Source organism: Argiope bruennichi, chromosome X1, assembly GCF_947563725.1.
Source record: "Argiope bruennichi chromosome X1, qqArgBrue1.1, whole genome shotgun sequence".
Classification (NCBI taxonomy): Eukaryota; Metazoa; Arthropoda; class Arachnida; order Araneae; family Araneidae; genus Argiope; species Argiope bruennichi.
In genome coordinates this window covers 19,712,559-19,726,691 of record NC_079162.1, presented here as the reverse complement: position 1 = coordinate 19,726,691, position 14,133 = coordinate 19,712,559, and the positions used below count along the sequence as shown (strand labels likewise).

Genomic DNA, 14,133 nt, shown 5'->3' with positions numbered 1-14,133 from the left:
AAGGTGCGCCTTTTGTGGGTACCATTGGTTTAAGGACTGGATAAATTAATGTTTTTAATAAAGACTGGACAAAGTTGTTTTCTGCGACGCGTCACGATAATTTGAATTTTTTTAAGCCTGACCATTATATTATACTAAAGTATAAAAAAAATGAAGTCTGTTAGTAATGTAACCGACAAAACAAAGTGGATCAATTGAAATATGGCATCAACGCTTTTGTCATATTAATAACGATTACTTGGTAAAGATGATAGTGTAAGAGGCCTACCACGATTAACAGGCAAGTCTCATTGTATTCCATGTAAATTAGCAGAGTTCAAGAGTTTCATTTAAAAAGACGGGGCGCCGTAAGGTCAAAACGTCCAATGGAGTTGTTGCATTTGGACCTTTGTGGTTCAATGCCAATTGAAAGCCAAAGAGGTAATAAATATTTCTTGAGTATAATTGATGATTATTCAAGAAAGGCGACGGTATTTCCCATTAGGAAAAAGTCTGACGTATTTTATACGTTTGAGATTTCAGAAACGAGCAGAGCGTTTTTTTAAGTAGAAAATTAATAGCAGTCAAAACTGATGGTGGATTAGAATTTTATTACAAAGATATGGATACTTTCTTGGCAGAACTGGGTATAAAGCATGAGGTAACAAATTCATATACGCCAGAAGTGAATGGGGTCGCGGAGAGATACAATTTAACAGCCCTAGATGGCATTACTTTGCTTCACTTATACGAGGAATCGAATTTGTCACAAAGACGGTCACAAAACCCCTTTCGAAAAATATTCAGGTAGAAAACCATCAATATTGCATCTAAAACCTTTTGGCTGTTTGGTATATGCTAGTGTGCCAAAACAAATTAGAAAATCTGTATGCGAGCAAAATTGGGAATATGCATAACATACTAAGGGTATGCATAACATACTAAGAGTTATAGGATAGGGTTAATAGAAGAAAATAAATTATTCTAGACTATTAATGTAAGATTCGAAGAAAATAAAGGAATTGATTTTAAACCGAAAACTGACAGTTACCCCAAACTTAATTTAAACCTTCCCGATTATGATGATGAGGACGATTTTGTTACTGTAAGAAATCGTTAACGAGTCGTTTAGTTTCAAAGACAAGTACAGAAACGCCCTCAACGCCATGTAAAAAAAAAAACCAGATTTATCTTCCGATAATTGTAGCTTAATCCCGTGTTCAGAGGTTATGTGGATTCGAAACATAGGAAAGTAACTGGATCTAACGTATATTATGGTATCAAGGGGGAATCAACCCGTTTAAGATCTTTCAACGAAATGGAACGATACTGTAAGAAGCATAACATTGAGTATGATCCGAGTTTGATTTTGGAAGGGAAGATACCGATTCCCAGGAGTTTTCATATTTGACTGAAGGGCAACAAGAAGCCAATGTGGTTGAAGCATGTATTCCTAATTGTTATAAACAGGCAATTAGATCCAGGGAAGCACCCAAATGGTGTGATGCAATGGATAGGGAAATGATGGAACGTAAAGTTTGGGATTTGGTTGATCGTCCGGACAATGCAAAAATTTTAGGAAACCGTTGGGTTTATAATATAAATCGTGATGAAAATAAAATTGTTAGACACAAAGCCCGCTTAGTTGAGCAACACACAATTAAAAGGCGAGTCATTTGACGAGGTGTCTAGTTCAGTTGTTAGCTTTACTATTGTAAGACTATTTTTCACTGTGTATGTTTGTGGAAATAGATGCATGTTCAAATAGATATCACTAATGCCTATTTATATGCTAATTTAGATACTGTTATCTTTATGAAGCAACCAACTGGATATGAAACTGATAACAAAGTGTGCAAGTTACGTAGGGCAATATATGGGCTCCACCAGAGTGGGCGCCAAGGGTTTTTGGAATCAGAAAATAAATTGAGTTGAAATGTAAGAGATTAGAGTGGGTTAATTGTGTATATATGTTTGAAAGTTATGTAATTCTATTATTCTATGTAGACGACATAATATTTGGTAAAGAAATTTAAAACGTAAATTTCGTATTAAATTATTGCAGAAAAATTTTGATTTTAAAAATTCTGGGAGAAACAAATTATTAGGAACAGAATTTGAAGAACAAGGTAATGGCCTATTTATGCATCAAAGATCTTGCTTTCAAATATTATGTAAAATTTATGAAAAATATAAATATCCTGTAAGTTTACCTATATCAAAAGGTCAAGTTCTTTCTAAGTTAGATTCACCCAAAACTAGCGAATAAATTCTAGCATTTCCTTATAGAAATTTAATAGGATCTTTGTCATTTATTGATATACGCTCAAAACCCGATATTATGTATGCAGTAAATGTACTATCCTAATTTCAATTAAACCCAGGAATGAAACACTGGAATTGTTTATTGAGATTATTAGGTTGTTTAAAATACTCAAGAATATAAATTGGAACTTTCAAAAATTAAATCATTAAAATTAAGATGTTTCTCCAACTCGGATTTTGTTACAAATAGGAATGATCGAGTGTCGATGGGAGGGTTCATAACTTTTATTGACGGAACTTTCCCTGGCGAACTTTCAAACAAAAATCCGTTAGTCTGTCTACTATGGAAGCGGAATATGTTAGTTTAACAGAAGCAACAAAGGAATTGATTTGGCTACAGAATGTAATTAACAATAAAAGTTTGAATTTGGAATTAAGTGAAAATGTAACGTTTTGTGACAATCTATAAATTTTTACTACAAGTTTTTTTGCAATTCACTAGTAGAAAATTATAGAACGAAACATATCGATGTTCGTTACCATTTTTTTAAGGAATTCAATACACAAGGTTTTTCAAATTAAATGTGTAAATGCCAAAAATGACCAGATATTTTTTCTAAAACCATGGTAAAAGAAAAATTGATGGAATTTTGTAGAAAATTATTTTCTATTTACGAGAATGGGACTTTTCTCTTGGTTAATGAATATTTGTTTATTCACAATATCTTTATTGCAAGACGCAAAGTGATTTTTCTGTGTTAAATAGTATAACATGTTAAAAAATGAAATTATATTACTGATTTGTAAGAGATAATAGTACGAAAGTTGGGAAAAGGGGCGCGAAACTGCAACAAGAAAACAGACCGTCATGTGATTTCTAGATGGCTGGTGGACAAGCGTTGAGTTCGATACAAGCTCAGTGACCCAACGGTCATTGAGGGTTAGAGCAAGGAATAAGTGGAGAGTCGGAAATGTTTAAGGCGCATAAGCCTTTTGAGCATGCTAGGAACGAAGACGTGTGACCTCATGGATTTATAGTGATAAGTACCCCATTCTCTTTATTGGAATCTCCAGAGCATCGAAATAAGACGTTCACGATTTTTAGGACACATTTAGGCCGGAATTTATTTTGTAAATGCCAGTTTATCTAGTACGATTTAATATTGGCGATATCTGTCGAGTGCCTGTATATTTATTGTATTATCCATGTTTAATATAAGTATATTGTAACCCATTTCAGATGAAACTAGGATAATATATATTGCAGGTCCAACTAAATTAATTGCTTGTAATTTTGAGATAATTTGAGTTAATGACATGCATTTGCAGACGGAATTTGTGAAATGATTGGGCCCAACTTTGTGTAGCTTCGATTATTAAGTGTCAGCTATTGAACCAAGTAACCTATTGTTTAGTAAATTTTAATTGCGATTCATATGTATGTGTTCATTGATGTTCGTTTATTATCTTAATTTCATGGTTTGGTGAGAATTATCTTTTGGTGCAAGTATTATCAAACTAAATTTGCAACTTAGCAAAACCTGAAACCACTGCACTTCAGAGTATTTGAGAAAAATCTAAGGACTACTTATGAATTGAATTTCATTTTTAATGTAGTTAGATGATCTCAAAAAAACGTATTGACTTCCTTTTTTCCTACTCATGTTTTTAAACTGAGTGATGGCATTGGAGATGGCAACTAACTTTTCCGGACCTCCACCAATGCTTATAATGTCGTTAATGAATAGATGAAAACATTTCATTTTCTGAAAATGTTCCAGCTTGGAAATACGAATTAAAAGTTAATAGGACACTAATGAAAATTCGATTTTATTATTTACTAAATCTTAAATACAGCACTATAGTGCGCATAAAAACATCCGTCCGAATTTCTTCCCGAAATCTGTTCCAAATCAATTAAAATTGCATCCTCATCACCTTTGAATCCCTCAATTTTTTTCAATTATTTTTTTATCTGATTTTAGAAGCAGTTTCAAAAGTATTAAGAATAGTGTATTTCAAAAAGCGAACGGACTTCTTAAATATCCAGATGATATTTTTAATAGGCCCATACATTAGACAATGCTATCTTAGGGAGAATCCAATTTGCAAATAGATTTGTCATTAAAGTATGCTTGGCGGAATCTTTCTATTCTTGTCCTGTGTCATTGAAATTTTCTGCTCAATACTTTCTAAATTCTATCTGAAAAAATCCTACCATTCCATAGCTAACAAAAACAATAATTGCTGAATACAGAGGAAACAAAGTGTCAAGGTAAAACAAACAAAAAAAAATATTAGATTTTAGAAAAATCCAATCAAAATTTATTCACAATTTATTTCTTACCCTACAAAATTATTTGAGTTAACCAACTTAGTAGCTAAAATGGTCAAGTAGTTAAAATGCGAAAATTATAAATTCATTAATTATATGAATAATTATAACTTTGTTTGAAATTTAGTGATGTAAGGGATGTCTAAAATAATATCAAAACAAAAATTAACGAATAAATGAAATTGGGAAAAGAAAATGAAATTGGCAAAATTAAAGAAATACTAAAATTTGAACAGATGGCTGTTAAACATTCTTTTTCGTATTTCCTGGAATTTCTAATTCAAACAAGAATTTTTGGCCTTCTCAAAGACTTTCATCTAGGCACGAAACCATCCATTTATCAAAATTAAAATACCATCGAATAAATAAAATTTACAAATTAACTAGTTTACAAAATAAATTATAAGCATATTATTTATGATTAAAGGAACAAATTTGTGATTAAACGTAATTAAAAAAATATGAGAATATTGTTTAAAATATACAATTATTTACGCATACATAATCTATAATTAAAAAACAAACTGTGTAAGTACTTACATATTTAGATAATTTTTTTCAAGATTTCATAATACGGAAGTAGCAGAAATATTCTTATTTCAACCTGTCATTTAACTCATTTGAAGCTCAAATACTTTATTGATTTTAAAAATAGAGAAACTGACCTTTACGATGTAATGAAACACAACATCCGAAATCTAGACTCAATCTGTGCAACCATTACAGTTTTTTTGGTGTTTGGGGGAGTTCCAGTCGGCGCAACAAATCCTGATAAACGACAGGACTTCGGACTCCCTTATCACATAAAATTGGAGCTGCGACTGTGTTTATTTTTTATTTTTTTGCGCGTAATAAACAATGATATACTTTATTTATTTTTATTTATCACTCATTAACAGCATTATAATTATAAATTTAATTATAACTAAGAAATGTGATCCATTATTTTCTTCATATATTCAGTTAATTTGTGAAATGAGATCTAAAAAAATTAAAGCTTTTTTGACTGTAGCTAATGCATTTTCCTCTTGCCTTTGCTGCAATTAAAGGACATCACATCTATTTAGAACGAAATGTCAATAAATTTTAAAATTGATCTCTTTCTGAAGTCCCGCATGAAAGAACAGTCATAATTTTGAAAATGCGATTAATGAAGAAAGGCGGCTCCCGACCTTTGTTTCCTTTTCTACTCATTGTTCTTACTTTTGAGCAATCTTTTTTGCGGAAAGAAATTTCATTTTAGTTGAATTAATTTAACTTCGTTTTTAAATTTTTTATAAAAATTCTTCGTTATTCAAATGAAAATAATTAATGATGAAAGATAACTATTATTCATCGTAATGATTAAATGCCATGTTTGAGCTTGTTTCATGGAGCTGTTTTATAGAATTAATGAAATTTATAGTAATATTTGTTATTAATGTACATATAAGAAGCCTTGAAAGATATTAAATATTTTATTGCTAGAACATCGAGTTATCTTCTTTCTCTTTTATCCAGTAAGGTTGCATAATTTTCACTTTTCAAACGTAGAAACGATATTTTATAGCTCTTCCGCCCTTTGAATCCTTTGTGTTTTCCTCCATTACCAACATAACGTTGGCATTGGGAATAGATGGATGGAACTGTCTTGACACGGAAATTGTAGATGTTTAATCTGATCGTTTGTGTACAGGATATCTCAAATTAAAAAAAAAAAAATTATACACGATTTTACAAATAGAATTTTGAAATGACTCCAAAACGGAAGATAAATGGGTTTGCATTAAATATTGGACAAGATTCGATTTGTTTTCACAATTTATAAGAGGAAACTTATGAAAAAATGTGTGAAGTTGAAATCAATATTTTTTGAAATCAAGATTTATTCTCTTGTTTTTTCTGTTTCTCAGTTTTCAATTACTTCGTTCCAAAATCTTTCTTACTGCAATGGATATCTGACTTTTATTACACTTCTTTTTCGACAAATTATTAGTACTTCATTGCATCCATTTGTGTACTCTTTATTTAACGTAACCTATATCATGTTTGTAAACATGGGATTTGGAATAATTTTTTCTTGTATGGTAGAGATTTGAAATTTTTAACACTGGTATGTTCTGGGTGAGAATACACTATTTTAACATTTTCAGAATTTAATTATTCGTTAATAAATGAATTTAGACTTTGATTCCACACGTAATCCGAAATTTGAGAAAAGTTTACTTTTAAGATTTCGTAACATTTATTATTTTGAAACATATTATAAATATTATGATTATATTCAGCACCATAAAACTAAAAGGTAGAATATATAGGAAATAAAATTTCTAATTTTTAGTATATTAAAAAAAGTGCGTTTAAAAATTTTTTATTATTAAATTTATTATATTTAAGTTTTAAGATTCAACTGGAAGAAAGCTGTCCGATTTGGTTAGGCGCACAATACCTGGTAATTCTCGACAAGGCTTGGCCGTTGTATAAGACTTCTGTCGTCAGAATTAATTACTATAAAACATCTGTCGGCTCTGATGAACATATTAAAACTGGAAAATAATAAGTAGAGAAGTTTAAAAAAATACTTTTATTAATCGAAATGTCTTAAAAAGGGAGACGGTCTGCAAAAACCTGGAGCTTAAGCAAAAATCGTAATAGCGTGAGCGCAGTAAGTAATTAAAAAATGATATTAAATACAATGAATAGCATAATAAACCGAAAATTCTTAAGCATTTATTATATAGAATTCAGAAGATGTTCTTTATAGATGTGATTACAATTATAATTCACTTGGAACATTCCTATCTGCACAAGCTTTTGTAATTTGAATTTTATTTTGACCTACAGATCTTTGCCAAAAATTATTTTTCCTTTATGCACTAATATAAACTGTTTAAGTTTATATTTATTATTTAAATTTTTTTTTTTCATGTTTATGAAATGAAATTGTGTAATCGATTTTTTTCATTTCCTATAGCACTAGAATGGTAAATTTAGTGTACTTATATATTCTTGATGACAATATGTAAATGTACTAAATATTTTGATACAAATGGCACCATAAAAATGTCACCAATTTGCAGTGAATTTGAGAAAAAAAGAATTTTAAGATATGTAATAATGAATTATAAATTAGATAGGAATATGTAATAATTAATCATAAAATAAATTTTAGTAATAGGTGTAAACTTTTGAACAAATCAAAATGAAGTTTCTATTCTTTAAATGGTTCCGTTTTTTTAGCTATTATAACTGAAAAGATTTGAGGTGAAGGCAACTTAAAAGGGTCTTTGATCTCAGATACTTATCACTTCCTTTTTTTTTTTAATGTACTGATTGAGATTTATAATAAAAAAGGCAGTCATTTCCTAATGCCAAAACATCAAATTGATAGAAAACGAAAAATTTCAGTGATTAAAGAAGATTTTAAGTTTATTTTCTTTCAAAAACGATAGTGAATGATGATTAAGATCCAGTTTGTTCCATGGAATTGTTCTATGAATTCAAACAGCGTAAGGTCAATGTCATGCGAAAAAAGTAACTTCATTTCTTCTTCATTATGTTTAACTTTGAAAAGTTGATTTAAAATAATATTTTGATATTGATTTTACTTAAAGATAACTGCTTGAGTTTTAATATGGCGCAATAGCAATTTTTGTGCGGTGATTTGATCAGAAGTTATGTCGGAAAAATGTTGAACTTTTAAATCCCCATTTCACCTTGATTAGACGGGCTTAGAAACATTTTTAATAGCTTAGTTAACTCTTTTAGGTGCTCAAAAATGTAAATTTTATTCGAATCCATCTAGAGATATGGGTTTTATAAGTTTCAAACAAGCAAAAAAACAAACGGTCATTCAAATTTATATGGAGAAACAGATTAATTAATTGCTGAACTTAAAGATTTTTTTTTCATTATTTTAAATAATATGCTTCGAGGATACTGTTTAATTGTCATTATAATTATTACTAATAAAATTTTATAAATTAATATACAGATAAAAAGATGTATTTTTAATTCTTATTAATGCATGTTTCATCATTCAAACGTTTTTAAAAATCTTTAAAGCAAAATAATGACTGAGGTCAAAATTTGTATTAAAAGTAACACATTTGCACTTGACTGAAAGTTTTTATACTTGAAAATTTCTTATTATTCAAATCATTTATGATATGAATAATTTAGGAGTTTTGTATTGAAAATGACACAAATGTAAATATGTAGACAGCTCTTTATCTACATGCAGTTTGTGTATTTATAAAGAGAATATATAGTCCAGTCGAATTGTACTTTGGCCTGGAAAAGATACAGAGCAGCAATTTTATTGGTGCAATTTGTAAACTGAGTTGGCTATCTATAACAGGCCTCTAAGTTTGCACCCAAATATGTTACTTAATAAGAGATGAAAACTAAGGCAGAGGGTTTTCGTGTTTAAACTATTAATCTGAGAGAAAAGATTAAAATTATAAAATTGTAATATTAACAAGACCTATAAAAATGTGCTGTCGAACGTTATGATAGCTTTATTAGGTTAGAAGTAAAATTAAAAAAAAAAAAAGTACAAACCTGGAAAAATAATTTTCTTTTAATTGGAGCGAAATTTTCAGAATTTCACATAAATGCGTTTTACTTTGAAGGAAATAATTGGTAAAAAATTTCAGATCAATATATCTGTTTTTTGAAAAATTCTGCTTAGTTGAAAAAAATAAGTTTGTCAAAAATTGCTTATAAGTGCTTTTCTATCACCCAAAATGGATTGAACGAAGGAAAGATAGACGGAAGAAACTTATTTTTAAAATGTTTTCAACGATTTCGCAAAGTGTCATAATAATAGATTTTCAAAACACAAAATTGTGAAAAATTAAATATTTAAAAGAAAAATGTCTTGCCTTGGGCAATCGATTCACGAAAAACATTATATAGCAGGTATTTGTGCAAAATGGTCATCAGAAAACGAATTCAGATTTGAAAATTACGAGAAACTTAACTTCAAAATTAACTTACACTACTTCTTTTTTGAAAATCGACTATTATGATACCATTTTTAATCGAAGAATAATTTTCCAGAATTCATTTTTTTTTCTTTTCTTTTCGATCCATGACTTCTGATAGATTGAAAAGTATTTGTAGGGATTTTCCAACAACTCTGTTCAACGAGGAATTCTTTTAAAAAATAGTGCAGATATTGATTTGTAAAACGATTTGATAACTATTACTTTTTTTGAAGGATTGTAGCTATTTAAAGGAATAATTATTTCTTTTTAAAGAATGTGCATAGTTAAAGAAATCATCACTATTTTTTGAAGGATTACATATATTTATAAAAGCAAAAATTTCTTCTAATCTAGTATTTTGAAGGAAGGCTGTTTTACCTTGTGTGATTTGGTTTTCGCAACAAAATTCTAATAAATAAAAAAAATTAGGACATTAATAAAACTGGAAATATCGGGACAAATATAACTCGCATTTTGCATTCATGTACAGTCTTTCATTATACTGCTAATAAAATCATTAATAAATTTACTAAACGATAATTTTTTTCATGTAGAATTTTTTCTAAATTAAGTTTGTAAAGAAAAGTAATTAGATTTCTAGGGTTTGGAAATATTTCTGAATAATATTGCTGCATAAAATTATTATGCTATCAATGAGATTTAATGATTTCAGTGCTATGCTAGATAGTGTAAATTTTACATAAAAATACAAAAAAAATATTCATATCTTATATATTTTAATGATGTAACTAGTTGTGTTGCTCTGAATTAAAATTATTTCATGTAGATTATTTTCAGCGTAAAAATTATCTTATAAAATATTATCCAAACTAATATGTAAATAATCCAAAAAATTAATATGCAAGTAATCCTTTTATCTGTTTTTAATTAAAGTTAGAATATCACTTGAACCATATGCTTTTTAAAAATCACCAGTAGCTAATTTTATCCGTCAGTTGTTAATATTTGTTATATTAGTACTGCAAATTTTGTTACCAAGTATAAGAGAGGCTGTCTTCGTTTGATTTAAGCATAATTTTAAGAATAGTTAATTTACTTCTTTAGTCAAAAGTCAAAGATTAAGTCAAAAGATGTATTCAAATAAGAGAAATTAAAACAAATGGTGATAAAATTATTCAAAGTGTAAAAAAAAAATTGTAATTATTTGAATACCTAATAAGATTTTAAAAGTATTTCGCTTTTCTTGTATAATAAATGCACAAAATTTGATTTAATTCGACCCAGTTGTTTAAGAGGAAATTTAGAATATGCATACATAATTATAATAACTTTCATTCATCTTAAGATATACTATGATGATTTCGTAAAACGTAACAAAAACAACATTTTAAATTAGAATTCAAAATTTACCAAGTAATTCTTTTACATTCTATTTTGGTGGTGAGCATTAAAAAAAAAAAAAAACGCTATTTATGCACTAAGATTAATTTCGTATCATTTGCTATAACATAAAATACAAATATAAAACAGCGATTATCAGCTGTTGAAATATTTTGTAGTGCGATATCATTCGCAAATAAAAAGTACAACTACCAAACTTCGATAAGATAACATTAAATAAATATGCTAAATAATCATAGAATTTACCTGTGATATTCATTTTAATATGAATCAGAATACAACCGCTCCTTCTGATAAAATTTCTCTAATTTTCTTTGGAATTTCCCTCATTTTTCTGTTACAGTAAGCTGAACTTTTTCACTAAAATCAACGCCATAGCCGTTTCAAAGAATGAAATAAACCCCCATTTGTTGCTTCTCGGATGGAATCCACGTATTTATTCTCTCCACTTCGTACTTGTAGATACTTTCGCAGACTATAAATCAACAGAACTGCGGAAATATTCTATTGTTCTGCCAAGTTCTTCTGAGACAATATAGTTTGCTCGCTCCTCTAAGATTCTTTTTACATGTTTTTCATTGCATGCTCACGAAAATAGAATCTTTTATAAAAATTCCTTTATTCTTAGTAGTTGTGGAGGAGTTTGAAACGTTCAATTTTTAACACAATAGCTCTTAAAGAGAAATTTCATTATTGATTTGAATTCTTATGGGAATAATTTTTCAATTGCTCTTTCAGAAATTATCTTAATAATTTAAAATAAATTTCCACGGCATTTCAACATAGATTAACAGCAGAAAGAAATTTTATACTCACTCCAGTTGAAAGTAAAATGATTTATCCTAATATACTTAAAATAAACTGATGTACAATTTATATGCTTGTGGAAATGATTAAGTTTGGTTTTATTCATTAATCTACTCCAATTTTTTGTAAAAAAAAAAATATAAGATACTGTAAACTAGGAAACTTTGACAAATTACCTTGAGAACTTTACTAAATATTCCTAATCAATCAAAATTCTCAAAAAACATCAGAAAAAAAAAGATTTTTTTTGAACTATGAAAACATTTTATTCATTGGTATTGACTCTTTATTGTAAATGGAGATACTTAAAAATATTGAAACATAAATTTGGAATGCTTAAAATTTATGAGCCTAAGTCTCTCTCTCTCTCTCTCTCTCTCTTTAATTCCGTCAGAAAGAAGTAATTTTTCCACAGCTCTCATTATAAGGAAGGTAACTAATGCTAGCGATATCTTGTATATTTTGTTAAGCTTCATCAGGCACGTTTGGAAAGTAAAGATTTCCCTCTTTCACTCGTATGAAAATATATTTCAGACTTCTCATCTGCATGCAACTGAGTGAGTTTACCAACAAAATGTTTGATACTCTCTCTCCCTCCCTGTAACTTTGACAGAACAAACGTTCCAAGCTTCAATAGTTGAAAAACCACACCATCAGTCTCCAGATATTCAGGTGTTCCATAATTGCTTTAGACGACAAACCGCATAAAAATTTCGCTTGATGCCGAATTTTCACGCATGGAAGAAATATTTGTTTCAATATAAACGATATAAGGGTCTTTTGGGATTCTTGCATCCCCTACGAAATATCATTTTTTGGACCTTGGATCATCAGTAAAATCTTGTCATAGTTTACTAGGTTCGACGGAGAAACACTTTTAAAGACATTTTTTACTAATTAAAGAATTCTTTTAGCTGATTTACTAGTAAGAGCTCTTTGTAACGTTTCCCCCTTTTTCCTCGCATGGTAATTAGCATTCGGGCCAGATGTAACGTCAATCGTTTTCCCACACACAGTTAAGTGCCTACAGACCGCCAGATATGGATTCTTTTTACTAGTGGAGTCATTGAGTCTGGACATATGTTATATCCAGGTAAGAGCCGCAGATGTTGTAGAAATGATCAATCAGCAGCAACCGTTGTCATTAAATGTCGAAGTCAGGTGGCCTTTAGCCGGTGTTAGCTGTGAATTGATTATAATTAACAGGTGTTCGGGAGGGTCAGCTACAAAAATGAACCCTGAATAAACAATCCCACTATCGACTCGAGACCACTGAGGACACATTGTTGAGCAGTTATTAGGTGATAGGAAAATAAGTTCACCAATGAGAAAATCAAAGGCGGATATCAGAATGAAATAAAATGCGGTATTTTTGTTTGTGTTTGGGAAGAAGAGAGCGAAGAGACGAGAGAAGTGAGAGGCACCAAAAGATAATTCGGAGAGACGTCAATGTCCGATGAAGTTTCTGATATTTTGAAAAGATCTTTTGTGATTCGGGTTTCTATGTTAGGATCCACCCGATAAAGATCGGTGGATTTCTGGAGCGGCCCTGGAATATTTGTTTTGAGCTAAAAGCCTGTTAGCGTCTTTTTGGTGTCTATTCTCCTACTTGATCCAGGAACTATTTCATGATTAAACTTTCAACTGTTGTGTGAATTTTCTAAATAATATTAACCCAAGTCTGAACAAATTGTTTTTGTGTACATATATGAGGCTGTATATAAAAGAATTGTTTGGTTACACTACTCTCTTATTTGATAGGTCAGGGTCAAAATATTACATCTTAAACTATTTTGAAACTTACATGAAAAAAAGTCGTTGGTTTGTCCGAACAGTATAATCCTCCCATGTAACTTGTTTTTAAACTATGAGCTCTCACATAATCCAAGAAAGCTTTCAAAATGAGTCGCATATCAACAGCACCAAGAAATATTCTCTATTCTGCAAAAGCAACGAGAATCTCATCCTTTTTACTGCTCAATAAAGCCTGGCTTCCAGGTTTCTTGGAACAGAGACATTTAATTTTATTCTCAATGTTTGTATTTTACCAATTCTTTTCCATTTTCTTATGCAGAGAGTAAGTTGCAACGTTGTATCTTGATAATTTGGATATACGCAGCCTTCCAATTTGGTCCAAATCTGAAATATCTATACAGAAAACACGGAAAACGCACTTTGGAAATAATATGCAAAAATTTGAAACAAAAACAACCCCTAGATGTAAGCTAACCTGTAGCTTTTTTACTCAGAATTCTAATGCAATATTTCCAAGTCATATTATTAAACCGAGGTGTAACATAGAATTCACATTTAAAAGTGGTTCTGAAATAGGGTTATATTAAACAAAACAAGTTGAAAACAATAATGCTGATTAAGTTTATAAATAACTGTTAAGGATGAAAACATGCAGAAATG

At 29.6% G+C, this 14,133-nt stretch overlaps 1 protein-coding gene across 8 annotated transcripts in view; it reads right to left on the bottom strand.

Annotated features, from left to right (window-relative positions):
- Positions 1-11,365, bottom strand: part of LOC129958373 (transcription factor E3-like) — a 59,533-nt gene extending 48,168 nt beyond the window's left edge. For 4 of the 8 annotated variants that reach the window (XM_056070812.1, XM_056070819.1, XM_056070813.1 and 1 more), the window contains exon 1: positions 5,120-5,336. The gene's annotated coding sequence lies outside the window, so the exon portion shown is untranslated. Of the gene's footprint in view, positions 1-5,119; positions 5,343-11,157 lie in introns of those variants that run through there. The other 4 variants (XM_056070814.1, XM_056070816.1, XM_056070815.1 and 1 more) reach the window with 3 other exon arrangements.
- Between the last annotated feature and the right edge of the window lie 2,768 nt (positions 11,366-14,133).